The sequence below is a fragment of the Anomalospiza imberbis genome, chromosome 1 (assembly GCF_031753505.1).
Source record: "Anomalospiza imberbis isolate Cuckoo-Finch-1a 21T00152 chromosome 1, ASM3175350v1, whole genome shotgun sequence".
NCBI lineage: Eukaryota > Metazoa > Chordata > Aves > Passeriformes > Viduidae > Anomalospiza > Anomalospiza imberbis.
In genome coordinates, this window is record NC_089681.1 from 84,252,251 (window position 1) to 84,277,078 (window position 24,828).

The following is a 24,828-nucleotide window of genomic DNA, read 5'->3' on the forward strand; positions in this document are numbered from 1 at the left end:
TTCCTACTGAAGTCAAGTTCCATCTTTGCCCTTTTGTAGTCAGATGCTGAAACAAACTCTATTCAGAAGCTGCCAGGGATCTGTTCCATTTGAGGCATACTTGGGGCAAATTAGTGCCTAGAAAAGAAATAAATGGGTCATGGGTCTAGAACACATTCAACCCTCGTAATATGTTTCAGTTACTTGAGTTATGTGAAAGCATGGGAGAGAATTGCAACGCAATCTGCTGACAAATAGAGATGATACATGATGAGGTGTTTATTTATCCAAGACCTGATTTATTTATTTACTTGCTTAATCCCTGTAGAAGATATATTTTGGTGATAAATTCAGCTTTAACCTTCCCAGGTAACTCCCTTGGTTTTCTGGTAACTCCATTGGATTTCTGGCGGTCACCATTATTTTTTACCTCCTTGTTAAAATCAGTGGAACATCACAGGTCACGAGGGACTGTTTTGTTTGGGGTTTTTTGTTTCTTTGTTTGGGTTTGGTTTTTTCTCTGCTAGTTTTTGGCAATGAAAATAGTATAGATTACTACATCTCAGTGTTTTATTTGATCAGGTCCACGAATCCTACTTGTCTGCATAGCCCTCTTGCCAATGTGTGTATCTGGTTTGGTCAGACAGAATCCCTGTCCTTTATATAAACTATAATTTCTCTCTAGTAGAGTATTATTTTTTGCTTATAAAAGGCATGCAGCCACACAGTTTATACTGGCCTTCATGCTTCACTTCCTTGCATTGTCATCTCTTTCTTCCCAGTGAGCCTATGAATTTGTTTGCTTTTTGGTTAGTTAGGCTTAAAGTTATGAAACTCATATGATTCTCTGTTTATACAGGCCTATCTTTGGTTTTGCTTTTAGTTTTAGGAAACAACAGAGCTGTAAGAACCCATTGCAAACTGCAAAAGGCATAGGAATAGATCTGCTATGCTGGAAAAAGCATGTGCTCTTTCTTGAAGTGTTTCGACATTTAATGGTCCAGTGGACAGCTGGATCATTAAATGTATCGTTCAATATGATGAGGTTTAAATGGATTTGCTTCTTGTGATAGTTGGTCAATCTTAAGGAGGGAGAATTCCATTAAAAAGAGTTCTCAACTAAACTATATTTAGCAGGTGTACATATGAGTCTGAGCTGCAGTCTAGAGCTCTGAAAGACATTGTTAATGGCTATTAACAGCTTCATTTGAAAAAAATACATTTAATTACAGTCATATTCAGTGGGGGAAGAAACAGTCTACCTAATATTTATGAATTAAAGGCACGTGCTGGAACGATTCATACTTCAGTCATGAAAGAAAACGCACAAGAAAAATAAGTAGAGGAAAAGAACAGCAAGTAGTCGTCCTAATTTAGGCTGCATTAACATGTTGGTGTCCAAGAGGTACACGTTAGCATTGCACAACTGCTTTTTTAAGACCCTAAGTCTTGGCTTTACCAGCTGAAAATACTTACTTGTTTTTAGCATCAAGAATTACAGTAACAATTTGGCTTGTATTTTAAGGTAGAAAAGAGAAACAAAATTGCTATAATGTGGCATTAGAATGATACTCCCATGCAGCTTATCCAGGGTATTTTCATATCCTGGCCTTTGCCATCACATGCATCTCTTCTCCTGGTAGTGCTAGACTGGTATTCTACATCTCCACCTTTTGTCCACCACTGCCTGGCTCCCCATCCTGCATCCTGGGCTCTGATCAGCTGGTTGTGATTTTTCTTCTTTCCTTGTGTTTGGTGTAGCATATTACTTCTACCAGCTAACCTAATTCTGGTCAGGCCTTTTTCTTTACTGCATTTCAACTCCAGTCTCTCTGCCCAAATGCTCACAATTTCCCTTTCTTTCACTCTTCTGCTGTTTGTTTTTCTCCCCTCTAGTTTATTTGTGTGCTTCCTGCCCTCCCCTTGTTCTTGTCCAAAAGTTGCTTCTTCCAAAAGCTGCCTGGCAATGAGCAACTCCTAACATGGATAATGGAGGATGCTTGGTCTGATGCAGTGCCTATCCATGTTCCAAAGCAACCAGGACTTTCAACTGCAGAGAGAAAGGAAAAAGAAAAAAAATCATCTGTATTTTACGAATAAAGATTTTCAGTTGTTCTCTGTGACAGGATCATGAACAGTCTGAACACATTGGGGCTCCATTAGCTTAGAAGATGCTTGATGAAACTGCACCTGAATAATATAATTATTCAGTATGTTCAACTAGCAGCTTGCTAAAAATACAGGAAAGATAGAAGCCAAAATTAATTATGTAGAGCACAGTAAATCTTCTCTTACTCAACACCTCCATAGCCTATATATGGCTCCCTTTTTAGGATTCAGCGTGGGCTTATTGTGGAGCTTAATGGCTGAGTTACCCAATCATAACGAGCCACTGTGTGCAAGAGTTGAGCATGATAAAGCACTCCTAATGCGTCTGCAATGCAAGGCATTTTAATTCCGACATGAGTGCTGCAGGAAGACACGACGCTCTTCCACACAAACACATGGACAGACTTAGGTGGGTGGTAGTGCTGCTGGTGGAATAGAATAAAACTCCTCCCAAATGGTGAAGTTTTTCCCACTGGTCCTAAATACAATATTGGAGAAACCTAACTTATATTTGTCTGGCTTTATAAAAGTGCCAGTCCTTATTTATATTAGAAAATAGTTGGAAGGGACTCAGAAAGATGATCGAGTCCAACTCTTAAGTGAATGGCCCATACAGGGATTAAACTTATATCATTGGCATCATTAGCACCATGCTCCAACCAATGGAGCTAATCTCAGGGTCATGTTAAATACATTTTTATGCCCTCAGCAAAATACACAATTCTTTGCTCCTTTCTGGGGTCTCTCAGTGAAGAAAGTGTTTCTGTTCCACTAATGAACTAAGAACTGCAAACTTACAACATGAGTCAATTCTCCAGAGTAAGTACTAAGGCACCTGTTTAATTTTTGTCATGCAGAGAGTCTTCTCAGATTTCAGTATTGTGAGCTCACTCTTGACTCCAGAACTATTCAGCTGTCTTACCTCACTTTGGCCCTTTTATATTTGTGAGGATCCTACTTTTACCAGGTGCTTTCCAGGTCCCTCTTCCCAGGAGCAGCATACATCTGTAGCACAGGTCTGCCTTCTTTCCATATCTCTGGGCCACATCTCTTCTGGAACTCCTTTTGTGTCTTCTTTTCCTCCCCAGTTGTTATCCTTCTGGATCTCAGGCATTGAAGACAGCCAATGTAATACCAGGAAAAATTATTAGGGAAGTGGGATTAGGACCTCATTTCCCCAGGTGTACAAGCCCAGAATAAAACCTGTTACTATTCAGCAGGGCTGGCCTAGTCTATGAGAAGTATTTCTTCTGTACTCACCACTTCAGTATCCATGTGTTAGCAATCTGGATAAAGAGAGAGATGAGACACGGAGGAAGCTCAGGAGTGAAGAACTGACGTTGTTTCCCAAATCATGTGATTGTGACAAACCTGTTGGGTTGTTTAGACTGAGGCTGGCAGAAGTGAGAAATGAGAGGGTGCTGGGAAGAACAGACAAAGATCATTGTCTGTCTGGGTGCAGCTGTTGGCACCATCCTTGGCTCTAGGAGTGACTTTTCTATTTCTTTGCCTTTCATGTACCTGTTTGCCTTCTTTCACAATTTACTTCTGCCCAGCCATAAATTTAGTGATTGTTCTGGGGAAGGAGAGATACATATTCTTTGACTTCTGAGCCTCTCAGGTTAGATCAGGCCTCTGTCCATCACTTCTGATACTCCTTTGGCCTGTCATAGCACTTCCTGAGCAACATGTAAATACCTATACATTTGTAAAGGTCCTGTTTCCCTGCCTTTATAGTTTATAGTGTAAAATGGGGGTACAAGAGGATGTAAAGGGGATGGTGGTTATCACCCATCATAGTGAGCTTGCTGGAGAGAGGGCTTGTGAACCAGGTGACGCAGAATGAAAGTTGTGCCTCCTTGTATGAGGGAACCCTCTTGGGCAGCAGGAGGCTGACGTGACTACAGGTGTATCTCTCAGTAAATTTAATTCTTCATACATCAGTTCACTGCTGTTTACATGCATGGCAAATATGTTCCTACAGGAGGTGGGGGGGAAAAAATCCATGCTTAGTGATAAAGAAGCACAGGACATTGTTGGCACAATGATTTCTGTGCCTATTTAGGAGTCCTATCATGCATGGTTGTAATAAGATAGTGAGAAGATAGTTATTTTGCACTTGGTAGGAAAACATATTGTAGAGCTTAATGAAATTTCATTGTGCACTCTTAATTGATTTCAGCAAGGAAGACCTTTACAAAGCAAATATAGCTATTACTCTAATTAGAGTTTCAGCTAGTATACTGAAATTATATTTGTGTATCAATATATCAGACAAATATTTGTACGAGATAGGCATTTCAATGAATACGCAGCTGAAATGAACAAATTAATTTCTTTGATTATAAGGGCCTTGTTTCCTACAGGTGTACTTTGTAGTTCATTTTCCAGCGTGAATGCTTAAATTAGGCTGTTAAATCCACAGTTAATCTGAAATAATTGGCTTTTCATTTTTTCCCCAAGTGATCTGCACAGTGGGAGAACTGAGCAGTATTGCTTATTGACTCTGCTGCCTGGTTTTTCTGAGGACCATGCCAATGGGTCTGTGTCACTGGGTCTGTGCAGGGTATGGTGAGAGCCTCTTGGAATGGGGTGTTGCCTGATATTATATTACTCTTTCTGGAAAAGATGCAGCTGAGTGCACAGCATTGCATGCTCTGTTACTCTGTCCTTCTGACTGTCCAGCTTGTGAAATAATTTTTTTCTTTGAAGCAATCATGATGCTGTCAGGTGCTCCTGTAGTTCCTAGATGGGGCTAGGATAAGGCTGAGACCTGAATGCTCAAAAGCATTCCAGGATTTGCTGCTTTGTCTATGGTGTATCTTTTCACCCATCTCAGCTACAATTGGACAGCTTTCAGTGGGCATGAATACAAGGAAAAATAATCATACACAGTCAGACACAGGTCCTCACTTGGTTGTTGTGTTGACCTCTGTGGAGCATACCAAGAGCTTCATTGAGGCTGGAGTGAGTTTGGTTCTATTCAAACCTGTTGCAAAGCTCTCAGTAGAGTGCAGGATCAGGCACAGAATCACCTTGAGTGCAATCCAGACCTTTGGTTTATGGTGCTTCAGAGCCCTGTATAGTAATTAAGGACCATTACACTCTTCAGAATGAGACCCAAAACAGATAGCAGGTTTTTAGCAGGCACCAGCTAAAAAAAAAAAATACTGAGAACAAGATGTCTGAAATGTTACCATCCTCTTGGGCTAGTGCATGAGACACCATGCTCTAATCAAACATACCTCCATTCACACACCTGATATCCTAAAGAAATAGGTCTGGAGGCCTGAAGTCTCTCCTGCTGATGGGTTTTCACAGTTTTGGTCTGACATTGCTGAACAAGACTCATTCATCTCTCTTACATAGCTCTTTTTGTCGAATTTTTCTCATGTTTTATATAACACCTTAGTGGCTAGACATCATCCAAGATCTGTCAGATCCAAGTCCAGTTTCCTACTTTGCTTGAGGTGTCCTTAATGATATCTCCCATCTTCAAGGAAAGTGTGGTAACACTCTCCACTGCTCCTGTAAAAACTGTTCCACTAGTCAGGCAATAATTCAAGGGAGTCATTGAGGGTATGTGGTGAATAGGATTTTGATCCCTGTTTCTAGGACTATGTACTTTATTGTTTAATGTAAAGCTCAGGTGCAAAGGCCACATCTCAGGGCTCACCTTCTCAGGAAGGTAAATTCATTCCAAGTACCACCTTTGATACTCAGATACATTATCAGAGCTCTAACAGTTTTGGAGTTTGAAGATTTCTCATGAGGCTCTGGATTTTCCCTGTACCTCTGGCAGGTGTATGTCCTGGAAATTAATGGATTCTATCTTTGGATAGAAAGACTACCGAAATTTTTCTAGCAAAAAAAATTGAACTTAATTTTGAATCTTCCTTTGAGTTATTTGTGAAGTCATTCACCTCAGTGGGCATTAACTGCTATGTTGAACTTTAGCGTAGTTATGGCAGCTCTCATGGATCCTCCACCATGACTCATAGTATCATGTTCTTTCTTTTGTGTCTGGCAAGTAGTTGGCAAATTCTGCCCAGTTATGGCATTGAAAAACTTAAATGCTCTGCTTAAGCTGGGCAGAATTTGGGATCCACAGCTGCTTGTTACTCAAGTCAATGCCATCACAGAATACACTGGATAGGACTGTGTAAAAGACCTGATGACAATCTTGGATACAAACTGGGATGAAAGTAAATGAAGAGAAAGAATGAAAATATGAATGTGAATGAATATATCTGTACAGGAACCTAAAAGAAATGAGCCATGCTGGGATTTCTATTCCTTTTGCATTGTGGCAGCTTAATTTTTATGTCTGCTGTGAAAGGTTAGTGATACAATTTTCTGGAGTGATGAAAATACAGGAATTTCTCTGTGTGATGAGACTCTTGCAGTGGTGTTACAGGTAGAAGTTGTTTGAGTTATCACTCTGGTGTATATTATAGAGAACAGAGATGGCAACAAAGAAAATGTAAGCTAGCCATGTGAGTTTGTTGTGAGTTCTAACACCACAGACTGCTAAAAATAAAAAGCACTATCAAAAGAAATTTATTTGTTGGTTTTCTTGGTAGTTTCATTTCAGCATGTGAAGCGAAAGGTAATATCAGCAGAAACTTAGAGTCACTGTTGTGGTAGAGATGCAGCTCTGCAGTCATAAATGCTTTGAAGGCTCTTCATGTTGTTTCTTGAGAAAAAAAAATGCTGCTGTTGGAAAAAAAGGGATGGAAATGTTTTTCTAGTCTTATATTTTGTTGCTTTCATAAAAGCCTACATTTTGACTTGAGGATATGAAGGTCTAAATGGAGTAAACTACTGCCATTATTAAAAACACCTTCTTGGAAAAAATTCAGAGATGTTCAAGCCTATTCTGTTTTTTTTTTTTCCCTGGCACAGTATTCTAATTAACTCTCAACCATTTCTTGAGTAATGTTTTTAAGGTCACTAGCTTGGCTGGGTATTTGGTAATAAAAATTACACCCCATGTCTGCAATAGGACCACTAATTTAAAATAGCCATTTGATTCAAACTGACCTGTTTGCCAGCATAACTAATGAAGTGTCACTTTAATATTTAAAGTACTGTTCTTTCAAGGTAATTGCTATTTACTGGTAATTCTTCTTCATTTGATGGTTTATTAGGTACCTATAGGAATTTAAATTGGGCAACTGAAAAACTGTAATTGTCCAACTAGCATAATTCTTTGCTATAAATAAGCCTGGACACCTGCTTAAGGAAGGTTTTCTGTTTTTAAGGAAGTTTTTTATTTCTGTTTTTTTTTATACCATAAAATAATGGGGAAAGGTGGATTTGGAAAAGATATTTTACCTATCAATAAGATATTAGGAAAGAGCCAGCAGAAGGTGCTGACATCCAAAGGAATGCAGGGACTTGTTTTGGCTAATTCTGCACACAACCACGTGGGCGTCAACATTCCACACAAATGTGGTAGGACTTTGCCTCTCCTTGTGGCAGAGGGGATAGACCTGGGGAAGGAGACAGAGGGAAAACAGCCAGAAAAGAATTGATCTTAAAAGTAATTCCAGAAAAAGCATGAAACCACAGTTCTCTTAGGAAAAAAAATGTATTTGGAAAAAAAAGTAGCTGGTAAAATAAATACATCGTTTGCTTGCTCCTTTTTGTTCTAGCTTGTTATTTAATATCTTCTTATGTCTTCAATGCATCATAAGGCTTTATTTTGTCCACAGAATATAGCTATACAAATTAACCTTCTGGTTAAAAAGATGGGGAGATTTGTCCTCCACAATCTGATAAATGCATTAGAAAGGAGACAGGAAACACCTCTTTTTGAGAAACTCCTGCTCGCTTCTGTTGATACTTGCCACTTAACAAAAGCACTTTCTGAGTAGACATAGCAGGTTACTGTGTTATTAACCTTTTCTTTCTTCCTGCTTGAAACTGGTTCTTTTTTGTTAAAGCTCAAGTCCCCAGCTCAGTGTTCTTTAATAACTTTTAGGATTTTTTCTGTGACATGTTTTGTTGCTAGCCTTTACCAGTAATAGCTGTTGAACAATGTTTAGATTACATGACCCTAAAATCAAGAGTTCTTGTATCTGCCTTCATGTGTTCTTGGTATAATGTGAGTTCTTCAATTATTAGTTAATTTATCATTTTTGTGTCTGTAGATTGAGAGCTAAGAGCCAAAGCAGGCAATGTTTCATTAGCTTACGCAGATTCTTTTCATAAAGTGGGTATCTCCATTTCCCAAGATTAGGAGATGATCTGGTTTTGCCATCTTAATTTCAAAAGAAAAAAGAATGTTGGAAGAAGATCCTGCCATGGAAATGTCACACCTGACACCTTAGGTTTAGCCAATATAAAGTCAACCAAAAAGGTAGTACTTAGAATGGGAAATGTTGGGTAACCCTGTCTTTCAGTAGGTTTACCAGTACTTCTTTTCTGCTAGAATTTAAAGCTAAGAAAGCTAGCAGTAGTGTTTCCTCCTCCACAGATCCAGCACGTTAGGTTTGATTTGTGGCTTGTCAACGCTCGGGCAATGGGAATCATTGAAATGTCTGTCTGCACCTGAATTCCAGTCCAGTGGTATATCCAGTGGGTGGTGTGAAGATGCTATGTCATTTGCTCCTAGGTGCATCACCCTGTGGAGATTTGCCAGATGACTTCATCATCCCACTCAATCTTGCTTCTATATTCTACACTTTCGCAGCATGGAGACAGCACAGTATCCTGGCGATCTGTGTGTGCATTAATGAAGTGTCTGCCCACAGTTCTTAACGTAGGGTTAGTAACAATGATTGCCAGCATAATGCACTATTTAAATGGCCCGTGCGGTCTAATGTGGCTATATACCTGCATAAACCACGAATTACTTTGTCATGGCTGCTATACTTCGTGCAAGCATTTAATGAAAAGCACTGTTGCAATACATAAAATACTCACTTATATTTTTTGTGACTGAAGAGCTTGGTTCTTCATAGCTGTGTTACTGTTTTGGTCCACAAGCTTCATGAGTTAAGGTTGACACAATTTGATCTATGATGAATCCAAGAAAAGCCCAGAGACAGTACCTTTTGTGGTCAGGCCCAGGAGAGGACTGAACCAGAATTCAGATCTGCTGCTGAGGCCTGTTATTATTTCAGATCCACTACTTGAAAATTGATTCAGAAGTGGATGTTCTTACTGAAAAGTGGTGTTCTCAAAAGCACTCATGAAACTCCGCTAGAAAGAGTGGTAGTCACTTCCTCTGGGCGTGTGTATATGTGAACAAGTATGTGTGTTTGTGTACATGTTCATGCATGCATGTGAACACACATTGCTTTTGTGTGATGGGTCTTGTGTTGATTCATGGCAAAAGCTGTGTACTTCTAGGTTTTCCAAATGTAGAAGCTTTTCTATGCTAATTGAAAACTCAGTGTGAAGAATTGAAAAACAGTTTCTTTGCATTATTGAACTGTTTTGCCCCCTCCTCCCCATTCTTCTACTTCAGGGAAACCCTCTTTCAGAGTAAGAGGGAAACAGGGATGTAGAGTGAACTGCTGTGAAAGAAGCCTATGGTATCCAAAACTGTTGTTGTTTTTTGATTTTTTTGTTGTTGTTTTTTCTCCTGACATGGCATGAGCTCACAAATGCCATTCTGAGCTCTTGAGGCTCTCTGTCTTCATTGACTTATCTTTTATGTACAGAGTCAATAAATACATACATTTAAACTGAAGCCAATCTGCCTTCCAACAGTCAGGGTTCCCATTATCTCAACTTGTTTCAGTCAAAACCCTGGTATGAAGCAATCCAATGGTATCAGAGTAAACATCATTGCATACAAATTTATAAATACTCTGCCTTGACTGCAACAGTTCTGTGCTTGAATAAGGAGCTTCCCTGCCTTGAATGGATGCTGTGTCTCAGAGTACTGAGTAGGTGCCATTGCTCTCATGTAGGTGGTTTTATCAGCTGTGTAAGCCACAGGGGGAAGGTACTGAGAAATATCCCTTCAGTCCATCCTTGGGTGATATTATGTCTGTGTTCAGAGAATGAAAAGTTGAAGGATATTCACTAGGGTGACAAATCCTAGCATGGAGAGCTACTGGAAGATGGTTCACAGGAGCGTATTTGTCTCATGATGAACAGTGCAAGTGGCAGAGTTTCTCTCTCTTGGGAGGGAGGGAGTTCATGAAGGAAATTTGCCCTTTACCCTTCCTTTTTCTCTTATGGGCACTTGGGGTTTTGTACCATTTCCTAATGGCTTCCCTTTGTGTAATCTCATGTGTCAGAGATCTGTGCAATCTTCTCTTACAACATGGAAGACTGGCACAGCTACATTCCTGCAACATTTAGCTTCTGGTAAATGGAAAGCTGAGATGTGGAAGGCCTAGTCAACAGGAGGCTGCATAAGGGATCTGCAGAGCATGGATGCTGGTGTCAATGGATTTCTTGACAGTAGCTTCTACAGAAAGTCTGTGCTCTGGGACTCATCCACTGGAGTCTCAATACATGCTGGAGGAAGAGAGTGCTTGCTGTATGTTTGTTGTTGGAAATTCTCCTGTGAAGCAGCTGTTGCCTTCTGCTTTCTAACTACTGTCAGGTCCTGAGCTTCCCTACTCTGTTGCAGAGGGAATGAAAGATTCTATATATATTGGTAAGCCCTTGCTTAATTGTACTTTTCTTTCACCTAAGCATCTGGGCCCTTTTTCACAGGATTTCCATGCTTTGATTTCTCACCATTCTGCACACTTAAAGGAATCAGCTGTGTGTCTCAGATGTTCAGCCAGTCTTTGGCTCCTGCCACCTCCCTCTAATCCTGCTCAGAAAATAGTGAATTTAAATGTCAGCTCCAGTTCCCCCTACTCAATATCAAATTAACTCAGCTTAAAAGATTTTGAGGTTTTTTGGCTCATGCACATGGCACCATCTCCCAAACCTGTGACACGGGCAAGTTTTCATTGCAGTGTTTGCTCACAGCAGGAGCATGTGAAAGGAGCGCGTTTTGAGAATGACTAAACATCAAAGTGGTTGCACATGAACTATCCTGAGAAGCATAATGCTTATCCTGGAAGATGGAAGAAGTGTTTATGTTATGCTAATGGCCAGAGGTCTCAGTTCACATTTAGTTTCCTCTCTACCACAGTTAATAGAAATAGAGATGAGTAGCCTGTCTTATGCAGATAGAAATTTGTTGATCTGGCTCTGCTTAATTGCAGTAAAGAGAAGTCAGGAGTGTCTGTGATTGTTGTTCCTGCCTGGTTGCACTCTATCATCTCTTAGAGAACTGCATTTTTGCAACTCCAGAGAGAAAAGGCCTTTTTTTTTTCCTTTGCCCCTATGGGCTTGCCTAGGTAGATACCCATCTTTAATATGAAGCTTTGAAGCATTATTATGGTAATGTCAGGTAACTGCTCTTCAACGTAGATTGACAGCTAGCTATTAAATAAGGGTAGGGAAGAATGTGGCATCTGTGTAGTGAATGATGCATGTGGTTGTTTTAAAATGTTTTTTTTATAAGCAGAGACACGGCAGTTGCAGGTTTTCTTTGCCTTTTTGATTTAACAGCATTTCAGAGTCTTTTGCCAAACCACAAGTAAAAGCAACACTCAGATCAAACTGCAGTCTCAAAACATTTTCCCCACCCTGAGTCAAGCACAAAGGATTTAATTTCTAATCAATTGCAAAATGGGCTACTGGAAGACAGTATCTTTTCCATGTGCCCATTTGAGCCTCTGAAACAAGCAAAAATGTATTAGTGTCTAAAGTCACTCAATTTCTGGCCAGTTCTTACTAGGGTTTAAATTGACTGGTCCCCGACAACTGTAATGGATTCATTTTCAATGACTAGTTGAGCTCTGAATTGCTGCTATTGGCACTGGCAAGGATACCATGATGAGCTCACAGAGCTCAGTACATGTGCTCCTTTTCACAGTCAAAATGGCATGTTCTGCCAATCCAAAGAAAATTGCCAGCAGCAAAAAATAACATTTTCCTCCATGCCATGGGTTTTGAGGCTACCATCTTTTTTCCATGCCTGGTTAATATACTTTAATATACTTATTTTTTCTTTATTCTTACTTATTTTTCTTTTTTTTTTCTTAATATACTTATTTTATATTTTTTTTTCCTTCATGTAGCACAGTATGGCAAAAAATAGGACTGAATCATGGAAATAGTGGCCACCTGCAGACAGAATATTAAAAATGAGATAGAGTTGTTAGTGGTGTGCTTCTCTCCTTTGATTCCAGAGGACTCCAGCAAAGAGCCAGTTACTGCTCACATATCACTTGCATAGCCTTGTGTAAGTCTTCTAAGCAGTGGAATGTGAATTCTGTACTCATTGTTTGGCTAAGAAAATTGTGAAGTCCTGAACCTTTTTCCCTTACAATTTTAACAGAACTTGACCTAAATACAAAGGTTGAAACCTGCATTAACTTTTTCTTCTCTATAGTTGAGGTCAAGAAAGGGAAAGCAAAAATATCAGACTGACTGCTTGTTCTTGCAGCTTGTCCAGCCTGACAGGCTGGTGGGAATGCCTGTTGGTCTCCCACCCAGTTTGCTGGTTCCTTGGGGCAAAATATGAAGTGGGTCTAACATGGTGTAACTTGCATTCCAACCAGTGAGCAATTGCTTACTAAAGTACTCCTGAAGTTGTTTGTTGATTTTTCCTTGTTTGCAGCAACTTTAAGCCTGAAAACTCTCCTTTCAACTCTAAGTCATACCATTTCAGGTTCCACTGCAGAACTAAGCAGGTATGAAAGCAACTTCAAGGGAGTCTCCCTTGAATTTTAGAGTGGGGTTTGTTAGAGCATGGGAGTATAATGAAATATAACTTCATATGTTCACTGCCGAGTCTGGTTCAAGAGAAGAGAGAGATCTCAGTCCCATTGCAGACAAGATTTCTTAGCACAGCTTTCTTTGATTTGATTTTTTGGCATTGCCCATGGATGCGGCACATTCAAGCAGTTACAGATCCAAAGACAAGGAGTGTGTTGAGAGGTTTTTTAAAAAAAAAGATCAAAGAATTGGCTTTAGGTTTTTTTTTCCCTCAGGAAGAGAAGATAAATATGACCATGATTAAAAAGTCATTATGAAGAAGACAGTGATCAATCTTTTGCTGTGTTCACTGAGAAGAGGAAAGATTGACTTTGTTAGCAGCAGATTTAATTGACATTGGCTGTTAGGAGAAGTAGTCATCTACTGAGAGATGCAAAAGCATTGCAACAGGCTACATGCACAAGCAGTTGGTGCTCTCCCTCATGAGAGAATTTAAGAAGCAAGTTAGATAAACCTTTGCTTGGAATGGTCTAAGAGTACTTGTTTCTTTTTCTGAAACTTCCTCAGTTTTGTTTTGGTCTGGTATTCCTATAGGCTTCAGCTTTAACCCTGTAACTTCTGAAAAGGAATCATCAACATATGCCAATAGAAAATTGCCTGAATAAATACCAGTAACACAACAGGGCATTTAAAAGACCTCCCATGAATCCTCATCCTTGTATGGTGAAAAGCATATCAATGTGTACCCACAATGCTTAGAAGGCCTCTAAAGTTTATTGGAAAATAAAGCAACGATGGTATCTAATCTCTTAACCCTAACAGAGAATCTGTTCCTCTGCCTCAGATTGCAGACATACCACGAAGTGCTGAGATTGGCATGAGCAGCGCACATTTTTATTTGAGGGGAACATAAATCCTAAGTATCTTGTTTGTGTATAATTATTCTTGCCCTGAGGTTGCAGCATCCTGTGCACACAGCTGCATTGTGAACATTTTTCCAAGTTTATTTAGCACTGAGTGCAAGTACTTTACATGTCAGAGCTGGGAACGCTCCTGTTTCAGCTGACTCCACTCCTTTGGGGTGTTGCAGAGCGCTTAGGTGACTAAGCGAGAGGTGATTGCACAAGCCTGGAGAGACAGGGAGCTTATTTAATCACACTGGAGAAAGAGAGAGTAGGCGCCTGGGAGCAGACAGAGCTAATCTGAGAGGAGAAGCGAGAGTGAGCAAGTATGTCTTACGGAAAGGCTCGGGAGGTCAGCGGATTGGCAAAGTCAGTGCACCTTTAACAGAGGATTTCTACATACTTTCTCAATTTGCATATGTCCATTCCTAAGAACCTAGCTAAGGGCCTTGACTCTTCTCAACACCCAATAGCTAATGAGCTAAAATTGTGTTCCAACAGGATACTTTATTCCTTGTTTTCTTTTGCTACTCACCCACCTCAATTTTAAAGAGATCAGCAAGTGTATTGGTGGCAGTGACCTGTCATTTGATCAACCAAGTATCTTGGCGGTTTCCTGTCCTCTTTACATTGTTTTGTTCTTGTTAAATGGTGCAGAGGGCAAAGAAAACCAGCTGTGTGGCAGGGATGCCACCTGGAAACAGAGATCTCAGCGGTAGCATAGGGATTTTTGAGGCTCTCTAGCCTCAGTTTTACTGAGGATACAATGAGCAGTCTGAGGGGCTAGGGTGTTACTTTATAGAATCAACATGTACTGTCTGTGCTTTGCAGAAACAGACACAAGGTAAAGAGGTAATCTCTGTGATTCTGACTAAATGCCTGAAACAGAGCACATCTGAAATGCCTACATGTATATTGTAGAATCATTTAGGCAGTCACGTGTTATGGCTCTTTCAGCTTCTTTTTTTTTTTTTTTAATATTTCCAGTTATTTCCAGTATTTTTGTAGTAAGTAATACATTAATTTTATTCTTCATTCTGCCCTTTTATAATTTTGTTATTTGTGAAAGTATGTAATATGGCCAGTGCAGGTGTACCCGTAGACCAGGTCAATATATAAGCAAAGATGGCCAGTACAGAACACAGGAAGGTGAGGATAAGGAAGAAATTCCAACTGTATGTATGCATGCATCCTTAGCAACCCTTCTGCTTATGTTTGTATTCCTCTTTGTTTTAAGTCAGATGTGGAATGTAACCTATAAATGAACTCCATCTTTCACTCTCTTTTCAGTGTAGAGCTTTGAGGGAATCTTTTTTTGTGCGTATGTGTATAGCATGTGCCACTTCTTGACCTCTAACCTGAAGGCAGTCCAGGAATAGTGTAATTAATTTAGACTTGTTTGGGAAAAAAAATTGATCCTCATTTGATTTTATGAGGTGACTGATCTGTTGGATGATGTCAGCGTACTGTGAGGCCAGCCACGAGCAAGATCCTATGTTCCAATATGGCTTTGGAAGTGGAGGGAGTGGTCAGACCTGTGTTGGAAACAATGTTGTTAGAGCAGGTATGGAACTGACTCACACGGGGTATTCAAAGAGCTGAAATTCAGATTCTGACTTGTGGCTCATTTCAAACAGCAGCAGTTCCTTGTAAAAATGAAATAGGGATGGCTACAGCAGCAACAGGCCCGTAATATGCAGCTCTTTAGAAGTCCCAACACAGTTTTCTGCAGATTACATTATTGGAAAATCCATTCCTGTTGCTTTTCTTCAGGGTGTCAGATGGACCAAGGAGGTAATTGTGTAAAGCAATTGTCATAAACATTCAAACTAGATGAATCTCCATGTCAGGTTTTATTGCAGCTTTGCAATTTGGGCTAGGTTCTCTGAACTCTGCTAACCTTGGCAGATCTACAGGGAAAGCCTGCAAAATCCTTGAGTTCAAAGCAGGCAAAATATATGACACCTTTTGAAAATTTGGCTTTGAGTGTTGAGTTTATTTGAACTTACATTAACCAAAGCAAATAAAAAATGGCTTGCATGAGCTCCCGCAAGGTGAAATTCCAGCAGAGAGAATGAGAGTAGACAACCTGTTTGCCAAACACAGTTATTTTTATTTGTGTTAAAGGAAGAAAGTTGAATACTTTTATATTTGATTTAAAGTAGGAATAAGGAAGATTGTATCTTAAGGATGTTATGTAAAAAATATTATCCCTCTGGGGAGATCTCCCAATCAACCTGGACTGTATCTATTGGGTCATAACACAAGAGTTCTTTTTCTAGGCAGTTTGTTTTTCATTTTGCTAATACCTGGGAATACGGGTGAAGACAATAAAGCACTAAGGCAGAGATCAAAATATGAATAGCTAGTACCCTAGATATTTGTGAAAAATAAGTAGATTGAATAGAAATAAAATCTGGCCAAAATTCATTGCAGTTTGCTGTGGCAGAATCAATCTGTGGACAACGTCACACTTAAATTAGGGGCTAAGGATTTACTAGATATGAAATTAGCTTGAATAGCCAAGAGCCAGGGTTAGAAAGAGATTCTATAGGTCCAGAATAAAAGTTTGGATATCTGGGGGGGAGACGGGGTGGAGGAGAAGGATTCCTTTTAAAAAAATATTTTTAGCAAAAACTCTGTCAAGGAACAATAGATGATGATAACTACTGAGGTGTAACAGAGATGGCAAAACATTTGGTGAGATAGCTAAGATGGTTGCTGGTTGAGGAGGAGTTTCACATAAATTTTTGAGTGTGACATATCACTGCGAGTATGTGCTGTAAGACTAAATCACTGGACTGCATTTTCACCTGGAAATGGTGGAAGGAGTTCAAGTAAGTATTTAAGGACATGACAAAGGAGGGTGGGCAAGGGGCTATATGTGTGTTTGTACATCTGGAAACAGTTACTGAAGGAAAAGATGTGGAAGGAGAGGAATAGCTGGAGTGCAGGTACTGGAGCATACCTGACTTGCGAAAGACAGAAGTAAACAGTCTGTTACTGTAAGCCTTTAATGAGGTAAATACAAAGAGATAATGAGTTAAATAACCAACCTAATAGAGGCAAAGATATTCTGGGGAAGTCTGATTGCTGAGGAATATCTGCCAATGACCTCAAGAACTGGATTTGGTAGATACTGATCTTGCTTGTTAGAGGTCTGTCATTATGGGAGGCTTTGACTTCCTGGATTATAGAGGGGAACAAATAGCTAAATTCAGACATTTCTGAGTGCAATAACCAGCAGAGTTCCTTACCAGTCACTGAAACAGCAAGGAGAAATATTTTTTTAGATCTGACACTAAGATGTAGAATGAAGTAGAAAATAACTTTGCTTTGAGGGATTTCAATTTCAATTAAAATGAGGGGTAGGTAAGTACAGATCTGTAGCTTAACTTCTCAGCTCCAGATGGATGGCATATCTTGTGAAGTGAAAAACATGGAAGAAAAGTTATCAGATATGACTGAATAAAAGTGGACAAAAGAACAGGTCAGCAAAGAAAGCCACGTGTAAGAGGCCAGGAAATATATGGGTGAAATGAGGATTGGCATGAGACAAGCTGAGTTTGACTCTACAAAAGAAATTAAAACAATCAGCAAAAGGTCCTTCAGCCACATAAATAAAAGGGGGGAAAAACTGGTTTGTCATGGCCCAACAATTTATCAGATACTTTGTTTCTGTTTCAGTCAGGACGATGATTCTGAATATTCTGACATTGCGGGTTTTTAGTGGCTATGAACACCTGGAAATTGAAATGGCTTCTGCCAAAGTGGGAGAAACAGCTCGAGTCAAATATTGGAGAATGGCTGAATCATTGTCATCTTGATATCTGGAAGGAACCGACTCATATAATTGCAGGCTCAAGAACACTATTTTCAATAAGACTTAACAGAGGAAAAAAGACCCTGTTCAGCTGCAGAATGGGAGTCTGTCTTTGACAAACACATAAGGACAGCCCTGTTGGAGAGCAGGCTATTCATAGCAATTGTTCTATTATTTTAAAAGTAAGAATAGGACATAAGGTATCAGAAAAAGGAAAGAAAATGCAGGAGGCCAGATCAAGCATGATCTAGGTAAACCTAGTCACTGATAAAAGCACTGGTGTTTCTAGTCATGGAAATGCAGTCCACCTTTCTTAGCTCCTAGTGTGGTATCATGTGAAACTGAGAGACATGCTGAGTAATGCCAGTAAAATTGTGACTAATAGGTAAGCTAAAGGGCAGATTTCAGTGAAAAGAGACCTTTCTGACTGAAGGGAAATTGTTATTGAAAGATCTTTGTAATGATTGATTTTGGGTCCAGTCTTCTCTGCTAATTTTACTAGAGACTGCTGCCTGGAAAATTGAAGTGTGCTGGTGAAACTAGTTGCAAGAGAGTTGGGAGGTAATGGTAGAAGGACTAAATAACTGGAGAAGAAAAGGCATATAATGAAAGATGCAGAGAGAAAAATGTTTCAGATTAGTTATAATAAGTAAAAGTAAGTGCAAGGTCCTTGCTAAAAGGACAAAAGGACAGACAAAAGAATTTTGTCTGTAACTGTGGGGTTCACAAGTCTGGAGTAGCTGAAGAGGAAGAAAATGCTGCTGCAACTGAATGTCTCTAGTGCTCTGTGTGTGTCAGTGAAGCAGCCATCTAGGTCCTGGAGTGTGGCAAGCAGGTTATTTTCAATTTGGACAGGTATAAATGTTGCTATGCTATGTTATACTGTGTTATCCAGTCTGAATCCTAAGGTGGGATACAAGCCGAGGGATTTCTTTAATGACAGGCATTTCTGATGTGTGTTCAAATATGAATGCAGCCATTTGCGTGCATTACTCACCCCCTTCCTTCTTCTTTGTTGCTGATCCTGGGATTTAGAAGAGCACAGACCTGTCCAATGTTTCTTAATCCGTAATTTGGTATAGACTGTGATTGGCAGGCTGTGTTTTTAAGAAGCCTGCTTTGAGATGTCAGATCTTATCCTAATTGAAATCCTCTTACCTGTTATGGGATTTGTGAGACCAATTCACTCAGGATGTCTTGGCATGAGAGGGTGTACCATTGTTGCCAATGGAGAGGAGTTCCTTGGGCTCCAGCTAGAGGTAGATAAAGTTAAGTCAGCTCTAGTACTGTAGCTATTGCTCTTCTCTGCTGTCCTCTCCCCTTCACAGGACATCTTTTTTCCTTTCCAGTAATGGCTGTCAAGATTATGAGAGACTGATAATATCTAGAGTAATATATAATAATATATTTTAAGTGTTTCATCACATTTTGAGATACTGGAATAGAAACTCTTTCTACCTCTATCTCTCCAACTGCTGGCAGCATAACCCCTTTTCATGGGCTAAAACAGTGCTTTATACTTGAATATTTACAAGATCAGTTGCAAAATCAATTTCTGCCACATGCTGGGAATTAGCTTCTATTTGCGCCCCTCTTCCCTTGGATATGGATGATGTGCAGGATGGTAAATCTGGTCAAGGCTCTGCAAAGATCTACCTCACTGCTGGTTTTCATTTAGGTGAGCAATTGATTATGTTCACCACAAACACTGTGTTTGAGCAAGAGTGGTTTCTTCAACAGGAAGATGAAAGGCATCAAGCCTGGCTTGTGGTGCTGTATAACTTATTGCCACAAAAGGCCTATGATGGAAGGGGAGAATTCTGAGGTAATTTCTGATCTTCTTGTGCTTTGGGAGAGGAGGGACATTTTGTGCTTTGAGAGATGGCTGAGTTGGCACCTGAAAATGTCTGTCATCTCCTTAGTGTTCAGTAGCAGGCCTGTTTGTTCCCAGTCTGATCAGCTGCCATTGCATGCCAAGCAGGTACAGCTAAGAGGAATGCAGAGGATTTCAGTTGTTTGAGAAGAGATGGGTGGGGGCCTTCAGAGTCCATGAATTCATTAAAATTCCATGTTGAGTTGCAATGTAAACGCGTGGGCCTTAATATGCAGGGCTCCAACAGGTAAATACTCGAATCTTGGATACAAGACGTAGCAAGTTTTTACCTGCCCTTCATCCAAAAAGCTCACCAAGTACTCTATACCCACCCAAAAGGCAGTGCTCACCACTACCTGAATATAATGCAAACTGATAGATGCAAGCACAAATTAGGGGCAGCAATTCACCATTAGATGGCTATCTGCCACAGAGTGTGCACTGTTTACGCTTAGAGAACTCAGAAGAAGTCAGACACTCTTTCCATTGCTGTTCTCTTTGAACACACATTACCTTGCTGACAGCATCTGTTTGTGTTGTGCATTGTATAAACCACTTTCAGTACCTCAAGCTGCTCTCTTAAACACTGAAAGTCACAAAGCCTCCACTGGGCAAGTAATCTCATGGTTCAGAAGCCTGGAGAATAGGGCCAAAAGCTGCCTGCAGGCGCCCTGCCTTTGCACACTCCGTTTGAACCCTGGGAGGTAATTTAGCTCTTTTCGGGAGCAGTCTGCCCCATGTGCTGCGATCCTCTCATACCAGAGCTGGTAACTTTGCTCAGAGCAATTTCACCCTAGACTTGACTCTGCAGCCACTGAGCCCAGGGCAGTGCTTCTTGCTGCAGGCGTGGGATGAGGGAGCCACGGTGCTCTCTGTCCTGTCCTATCATCCAGATGCAGCACAAAATCTTGGAATTGAACTTGCTCTTCTTGCCTGAAAAGATAGGAATGGGCAAAGACGGCTCCTGAACTCCCACAAAAATGGAACTGGGTACACTCAGGAGCTGTGGTGCTCACCTGCTCATCTGCCACTGCAGTTCTCTGCAACTTGTGGGGTATCTGGAGGGCTTGCTCTTCAGTCAGCATGCCTCTTTTCCAGTTATTTGCTCCTTTCAGTGGGCAAATCAACTGGGAGATGTGAAAAAACACAGCTTTAGATCTCTTTCATTTATTTCTCTTTTTAAGAATAAAATGTTGAGAGAGCTGTGGTCACAGGAAAAAAAATTCTCTGCTGTAACAAGGGAATGAAAACATCTGCATGGAGAGAAAACACTGAAAGTAGAGAACTGTGTTATTCTTTGGAGAGAATGTTGGGATTAAGGTTTAAAAAAACTTTTTTCTTCTTAAGGCATCCAGTTTTTACAGGTCTCAGTTACTTCGGGGATCAGATATTTAAAAGATATTTTCTTGATCTGACTCTTTTGCAGGACCTGAGTATTTTGAAAGACTTCCTGCACATACATGCCAGTTATTTGATCTGATCATTGTTTTAATAAAACTATTATTTAACTAACCACGAGTTAATTTCTTTGGCCCTTTGGGAGCCAGCCACAAATAGTAGCAAGATATTGTGTAACCTGGCTAAAGCTGAGCTCCTTGTCTTCCTTGCCAACTCCCACCATTGACAAAACCACTTACAAATGGATTTTTTTTCTTAATGGAGTTAGACTATTATGAAAAAAAAAAATCTTGTGAGATCCTTAAAAGTTGTCTTCATGTAACCTTTTTCTAATCTCTTTTAATCTGTTTTTTTCTGCCTAAGGATGTAAGTAGATGCTCTGTAAGGAAAGAAGGGATTGTGTAAGAACTGTTGTGTGGAGCAATTGTCACAGAGAAACATGAACCATAACTGGAGTGTGCCTGGCCTATAGTTCAGTGAGAGGATACTAGAAAGCTCACTGAAATGTTTTCCTTCTGGTAACCTCCAAACTGGTATAACTTGCAAGGAATTTTCCAAGAGAGGGGAAAACTTACTCAAAATGAAAGGGTGTTTATTTAAACTAATCTGGAAAATTTCAGAAATTTGGTTCAGGAACAGGTAATTTTATTTTCACTGTGACATGAAGTGTTCCAAAACTTCCTTCTCTGTTACTAATGAAACTTTGAAACAAAAAAAGATGACTGTGCAGATAAGCCAGTGAGGAAAGAGCAGCGTTTTCTGGGAATGGCTGTGTGAGACTATCAAGTTCCACAGTGATGCCTTAGTAAAATATGCCTGACATACAAAAGAGGCTGCATTTGTAGCAAACACATTTCCCTGCACACAAACATTAGCTCCAGTGTTTACTGCTCACTGAGTCAGAACAATTGTAGGCTACAGCTTGATTTCTTCGGGACATCATAGCTGTTGCTCCAGTGACCTATTCTGGCTTAGATACTTAGTCTAAATTCCAAGTCAGCAAATTATTTCCAAAAAGATGAGACAGCTGTTGTGTGGTCTGCAAGTGTGTAGTGTAACACGGGAAACTGTGGCTTTATTTTGAGGAGGACAAGGTGTGTAGAGTCACCAAGATCCCTTGTGAAACAGCGCCTTGCACTTGAATACAAGCAAGTGGAAATGGATGCACTTGGGAAAGAGAAGGACTATGAAAGGGGGCTTGGGGTGGGAGAAAGAGTCTAGAGGACATGGATTTCAGATCCGCAGGCAGCTGACTTCAGAGGCCTTCCTAGACTGGTGTTATGGCCAAAAGGATTAAGGCGGCCTTTGAATATAAAAAACAAATAGGAGCAGTAAACAGAGGCCCAAGTCTTGTTCTTAGCTAGGTAAAGAGGGCTTTACTGCTGCAGACCACATGGAATGGGATGTCTTCTGCTGTGGCTCACATCGAAACAAAGTTGAAAAACAAGATGGGGCAGAGAAGACTAAGAAAAGGCCTGTTGGGATAGGGAAGTGGGAAATACTTGGGAAAGATTTTTTTCATATTTCTCTCTAGTTCAGGTCAAACATTTTCAGAACAGTGCTGAACTCTTCTCCAGAGATGGCCAAATGAAGACCAGGACATCAGCTGTTTCCCAGAGATATTTTGTAGTTGAACACAACATTTAAGCTTAGTCCAGTAACAACAGAGAAAAACTCCTCAATCTTTTCTACAAAACACCATTTGCAATAAATATGTTTTGCTCAAAAATATATCAGCTGTATAGATGGAGCTAGTAAATTTATTTAGGCTAGCATTTTCAGGATGCATCTTTTGCAAAAGTAACCTGGAAATATTTTCAAATAACCGCATAATAAGGCGTTTACTGGCCTTGTAGCTGTCTCAGTCAGACAGTGGAGGAAAGAGTTTTCTGTTACCATTGCTCAAAGCTAGGCAGACCTGCCTGGTTCTGTGTCGTAGATAAAGCTAATCAAGGAAATGTGAAAGAGCAATGCTATACCACTTGTCCCAGTACCACTGAGCTTTAAGTAAACCATAAACATTCCCTGGAATGGCTCATGAGCAGACAAATGAAACCAAAAACAATTTAAAGGTGATAAATCTCTGTTGACATGAATACTGTTCAGGTAAACCACCTTGGACATATTTACAAACAGAAGCCAGCACCTATTTAACTTTATCCCAGGAGATTGAAGCTGTTCACACAGGAGGCTTTATAAGTATAGAAGGTCTAATTCACCTGCTTTCCTGCCTGACAGCTGTTCTTGATAAAAAAAACTATGTTTTTTCAAATCAGGTGAGGAAGTTCTGCCTCTGTGAAGGTTTGTGTTGAGCCTCAGTTGGAAGGAGATTTTGAGAGCATCGCTGCCTCTGCAAGCTGTTGTCTGGGGGCCAGTGGAGGTGCTGGAAGGATCTGTGCTGCTGGAGCTCCTCTATCAGTGTCTCTGAAAGCTTTGTTTGGATTGAGAGGCAGAAGTAAGAGGTTTTTGACAGACAAATAGTCTTTGTAAGAAGAAAAGAGCCAACTTTGTTGTAACTCTACTTGAGTGTCTCCCAAGAGCTGCTTAGGGGACCTGAAGACTTTCCAGGTTTAGAATCAATTTTAGGTACTGTTTCTTTGTTACAGAAGAATTGAGAATAAAGTAGGAATGCAAATATTCTTTCTGGGTCCTTCAGCTCTAAGGAGAAGGCCCAGGACAGTGACAATTTTCTCTCTTAATAGGGTAGAGCTGCCACTGGAGTTTCCCACTCTGATGGAGCAATGATATTTTGCTTTTGCAGTGTTTCAGTGCCCTGACTCTAATCTTCAAGTGAGGCTGCTTCCCCTGGGAGTGCATAGCACCAGTTCACACCAAGGAACTCCCTACACTGGGAAGCATGGTTCTGTTTTAGCAGTTTCTCTTGCAGGTAGCATGATGGAGGGGGGAAGAAATTGGAGCCCTGTTTTCTGTAAGTGTATGTTGTTTCTTTCCCTGGCTGAAGATCTAGAGTAGCTTCACTTCTGCTGGGGAATGAGTCTATGACTTATATTCAGGTAAATGGGTTTGTCTCAGGTTGCTTGCCTCTGAAAAAGGGCAGGATAATGATTACATAGACAGTGGTCCGTACACATTGCTTTCTGCACTAATTGCTCTGCTCTTGCTATTCTATTTCTGTTCAGATAAACAACCACAAATTCACCATCCTTTTAGGTATCATGAAAAACAAAAGAAACATGGTCTCCTTCATATACAGAAATTCCCAGCCTAATTATTGCTCAGGGACAGGAATGACTGATGGGTGAAGTTTAAGATCAAGAGGGCAAGCACATTTTAGGCAACGAAGAAATTAATTTGTGTAGTTCAAGAGAGCTGAGTTGTTTTCTTCTTATTGGCCCCTCTTACCTCTGCTCCTAAGTTCATTATTTTTTGTGTTCTGAAGGGATACAAAACCAACCCCTGGGGGGAGATACCCCTTTTGAAAGAAAGCTAGGAACTGAAGTAAATGCAGAATTTGCAAATGCACCTGCCAAAAAGAACAAACTGAACTGATGCCCTGGAACAGGTTTGGCAGTGGGAGATATTGAGAGGCCTTTAGGAACAGGTACCGAGAAATACACCCAGTAAATTACCTCACCATGGAGTACTTAACTGACATGTATGATTTCTAGTAGACTTTGGAAGGTCCATTCCTTTTCTACTAGTAGCAGAGTCACCCAGTGATCTTCTCTGTACCCAAAAAATCTTGACCTAAGGTAACAAAGCGGCCTTTTCCTTTTAATCTTTATATCTCCTATCCTCATGGTAAAGCATTTTGTTCTTGCAGACTTTATTTTTTCATCTATACAATGGGGATATTTACAGCACTTCCCCAAACAGCCTGGACTGATGTCCTAGAAGAGTGCCAGTGTCCCAGCTGTGCAGGGATTAGGGTCCTGCTGCTGACCAAAGCAGGGTCAGGGAGGGAGCTCTGGGCTGCTGATGTCTGCTGCTGCCACCCTCTTCACCTCCTCCTGGGCTTCATTTGGGCTCACATTATC

General features: G+C 40.3%; 2 long non-coding RNA genes across 4 annotated transcripts in view; one reads left to right on the forward strand and one right to left on the reverse strand.

The window, feature by feature from the left end:
* LOC137478449 (uncharacterized) overlaps positions 1–24,828 on the forward strand; it is a 169,715-nt gene that overhangs the window by 35,766 nt on the left and 109,121 nt on the right. For 2 of the 3 annotated variants that reach the window (XR_011001583.1, XR_011001572.1), the window contains exon 4: positions 8,570–9,500. The exons of the other annotated variant lie outside the window; for it this stretch is intronic. This is a non-coding gene — a long non-coding RNA (uncharacterized lncRNA). Of the gene's footprint in view, positions 1–8,569; positions 9,501–24,828 lie in introns of those variants that run through there. 3 annotated transcript variants of the gene reach the window in all.
* LOC137478469 (uncharacterized) lies at positions 1,949–18,863 on the reverse strand. The gene is made up of 2 exons (XR_011001596.1): positions 18,718–18,863; positions 1,949–2,029 (listed from the first exon to the last, which is right to left on the reverse strand). It is a non-coding gene; the product is annotated as an uncharacterized lncRNA (long non-coding RNA).